This window comes from Arachis duranensis, chromosome 10 (genome assembly GCF_000817695.3).
Source record: "Arachis duranensis cultivar V14167 chromosome 10, aradu.V14167.gnm2.J7QH, whole genome shotgun sequence".
Classification (NCBI taxonomy): domain Eukaryota; kingdom Viridiplantae; phylum Streptophyta; class Magnoliopsida; order Fabales; family Fabaceae; genus Arachis; species Arachis duranensis.
Window position 1 is genome coordinate 54,175,732 of NC_029781.3, and position 4,170 is coordinate 54,179,901.

Consider the following 4,170-nt stretch of genomic DNA (forward strand, 5'->3'; position numbering starts at 1 on the left):
CTAGTGTCCAATTGATTGATAGTTGATAGCCATTAACTCTAGCCTTTATTAATCCAATTAGTGGAAAGCTAGGATTTATGGACTAGGATTGATATAACTCACTTGACTTTCCTTTGTTAATTGATTTAAGGATGACTAAGTGGGATTAATCCTTGCAACTACCATACTTGTGGCTAGTGATAATGATGAAGACCCTTGACAACCAAACCTTGCTAAGACCATTTTGTTAATAAAGTTTTCTTACCATTTACTATTCATATTTCTCATCCAAAACCCCAAAATAAACAAGGCCATAACCAATAACAAGAACACTACCCTGCAAGTCCTTTGAGAGACGACCCGAGGTTTAAATACTTCGGTTTATAGATTTTAGGGGTTTGTACTTGTGACAAACAAATTTTTGTATGAAAGGATTATTGTTGGTTTAGAGACTATACTTTACAACGAGATTTCATTAGTGAAATTCTAAACCGTCAAAAATCCGTTCATCAAAAACCTACCTTGGTTAAATAGGTTTTATCATACTCTGAAGTAGCTTAGTATTGTTTGATGTCGAAGGGTAAGTGTTCCATTTCTTCGATCAGCTAGACATACTTGTTCAATGATACAGTTAGCTTTGGATCTCCTAATTGCTTGAAATGCTTGGATCTTTGTTTGCAGATTTTATGCATTCAATGAAAAGAGTTCATATGAACAACTTTGGAGAACCTATCAAACTGCAGGTATTTTTAATGTTTAGTGAATCATGATGTTTATGTGCTAGAAATATCCTTTCTTATTGTTTAAATCTGCAGAAATTTACAGGATACAAAAACAAAAAATAGCATATAAATGGTCATGAAAGAGATTGTGTTATGATGATGCATTGGTGCTGTGCCGGTTCTTCTTCCAAATGAATCTACGAGCATCAGATCTCCGACTGCATTGCCTGTTGCGCCAGTCCTCGTAGAAATACTGGAAATTTATATTTATTTTATGTTGTGTTGACTACTAAACTTTTAAACTTCTTTAATTATCGCTTGTTAATTTTTTTGTCATTGAATTTCATTGGATTAAGACTTTGTTAGTTATTGTATATTTGTTTGTTGATTTCAATTGATGACTTTGTGAAATAATATGGTAGGTTTTTTTTTAATTGATTGAAAAACTGAACAAACCGAACCAAACCAAACCGAATTTAATTGGTTTGGTTTGGTTCGGATGGTCTCGGTAAAAAAACCGAACCAAACCGAACCGCATATTAATTAAACGATTGGATTGGATGACTTTTCTCTAAAAAACCGAACCAAACCGCACCGCGAACACCCCTGCTATCTCCATGATGCAGCTTGGGCTATTGGTGTAAGTAATGTGTTGAGAACCGCTAAGTTTTTTTCTCGTAGGTTTTATTTTTTAAAATTGTATTAAAAGTCTATGCAGTTAGCAACTAGCTAAGTTTTTTCTTGTAGGTTTTATTTTTTGTTGTTGACTATGCAACTCTTATTAAGGAATACACTGTATTGATATTATGAATTTGCTTTATAGTTTTGCTAATGCCGTTTACCCATCAATTTATTTTTTTTAGATACAAAATAATTAAGATTTGTTATATTAAAAAAAGTTCCGAAAATAAAAAAAGAAACAAAAAATAATTTATAGTACATTTAAATTAAAAAAAAATGTTGATTACCAGTGCAAAATACAATATTTTTGTGGTCATTTAGCCGGGAAAATGGCAGTGGTTACAAAATGGCCAAAAATAAAACTAAAAATACTGAATATCATCTAACCGCCACTAAATAAATTTAAAAAACACAAGGTCTTAAATAGCAATTGTTCAAAACTGTTAGAAAAGTGTTGTCGAATTCAAGGTTGGCCAAATAGCGTCAATTTTAAAGCAAAGCTAATCCTTGATTTTGTTGCGGTTACGCCAGTGGTTCATTAGAACCGCCGCAAAATCAAATCTCCACCCCTTAAACCGTAAAATTTTTAGAACCTCCGATATGCCATTTTGTGACAGTTTTAAATTGCTGCAAATTACCGGTTGAAAAAGTGTTTTTGAATTTAAGGTTGGTCAAATAGCGACAATTTTAAACCAACGCTAATCCTTGATTTTGTTGCGGTTATACCAGCGATTCATTAAAACCGCTGAAAAATCAAATCTCCACCCTTTAAACTTTAACGTTTTTAGAACCGCTGATATGTCAATTTGCGATAATTTTAAACCGCTGCAAATTACCGGTTCCTTTGTACTGTCTGTCTAACTCACAAAACCATTTCAAGAGAACTAACTTCACTACTATATTATCGTCGGGAATAACTTGCCATCAGAGGCTAGCAATGCTAGCCTTTACATTATTCCAACCAAATTTTGTACAACTCACATAGCATATCAAACGCAATAAACCTAATACCACCAGCAGCACCAGCAAAAACAAAATTACATGCAACCCTTAATAATATTTATATTTTAAAAAGAAGTATATTAAAAGATAAGCAGAGATATTGAAAGTGACATAAAATGTGTCTTAAGTGTTAGTAGAATTAAGATTTGCTCAGAAATCAAGTTAACAAACATTGAATAATAGATTGTGATAAGTTAACTTGTTAATAGTTGTTGGTTTATATATGTGGAGGGGTTTTGGGAATATTTGAATGGTCTTCTTCTTGTTATTTTATTTTATTTTAATTTTGTATTTAATTGTATGAAGCTGTACTTGATCATAAGTTACTCGTTGATTTTGGTAGGTGGGTGGCTCATGCTACTTAAATAAAAAATCTATGGCATGGCGCATGAACAGTGGCAATGGGGGCATCAACCGCTGCTCCTTGACTTTAACAGTTGCACTCGTGATGTCTGAAACAGTGAACTCTGATTATAAATTTGTATTTTTTCTAATCTCAGCCGATTTGAATTTGTCCAACATAGTAGCCAATTATGAAGCGCACGTGTGTTTTTTAAGTTAGTTATAAGTAATTTCAACAGTACAGTGGCAAAACTCGTGAGATATATCATATATGTATCCTGGAAACTCTATGTCATTTTACATTTTAGTATTATATTGATCAATAAAATTTATTCTTTTTTTTGTTAATATTGCATAACAAAAATATTTTTTATAAATTTTAATAATATAAAAAATAAAATATTTTTTTGTTTATAATATTAGTGACTTTTTTAAATTTTTTAATATTTAGTTACATTTAATTTTATTTTTAACGTTTTCGATTTGTGTCAAAATTATTTTAAATATTGACAATTTTAAGAATTTAATTTCTTTAGTAGTCGTGCCAAGCTGTCCATGGGGACGCGTGGAAAGTGACAACTCGTATGAAGTGCGAAAAACCAATCCCCACTGATCACACGACTCGTATAAAAATCACACAAAGTGGAGGACCCCTACCAGAGAGTAATGCATTCAAAATTGGGAGAAATAAAACACTGAAATGCACTGTGGAAGCTAAGAACCGTTGAAAACAACAAAATAGCGCGGGCGAACAAACAGAAACAAAAACAGCCTCATTTGTGAAAAATCTATTTGACTTGCTTTTTATTAGAGATAGTCCAAAAGCAGCTAGACAGAGATGAATCAGGGGAATGAGATCCCACCCATATCCTAATTTTATGCACATTATTATACACCTATTATTATTGTATACGATCTCTGACTTGAAATTGCCGTTGCTGTTAATAAGTTACTAAGAAAGGTTCCCCCATCAATTCATTGCCTTAGGTGACGTGTTTCACCTTGTTGAGAAGAATTGAGTGGTTGTCCCAAAATGGAGGAATCAAAGATAATTTAGATTTAAAAAAATTAATAAGAAAAGCTGACAGGGTGACAGTAAAGGATGGGTCCCAAGATCTAAAAACCTGAGGTTGGAAGACAAATTGAATTCCCATCTGGCAGTGACCCTGGAGCCGAAACAAATGTTGGGTTCGACATGTGATGTGCTAAACAAAACACTAGTAATATGTATATGCCATAATAAATTAATAACTAATTTTTTTATATCCGGACAACCTAATTGTAATTGAGGGTGAAAAGAACCAATTAAAATTGAAAAAGAAGTGAATACAAAAATTATTTCTCCTCACAAAATGATCGAGCAAGCATCTATGATGTATCCATGTAACGCAATGTAGCCATGTGATTCCCTGGTGTTTGTTATTCCTACCAACATGTGACTGTC

The 4,170-nt window shown here is 32.6% G+C and overlaps 1 long non-coding RNA gene across 1 annotated transcript in view; it reads left to right on the forward strand.

Annotated features, from left to right (window-relative positions):
- The window catches only part of LOC127742470 (uncharacterized), a 68,477-nt gene extending 67,374 nt beyond the window's left edge, over positions 1–1,103 (forward strand). The window contains exon 4 of the long non-coding RNA XR_008003746.1: positions 795–1,103. This is a non-coding gene — a long non-coding RNA (uncharacterized LOC127742470). The remainder of the gene's footprint in view (positions 1–794) is intronic.
- Positions 1,104–4,170: the final 3,067 nt, after the last annotated feature.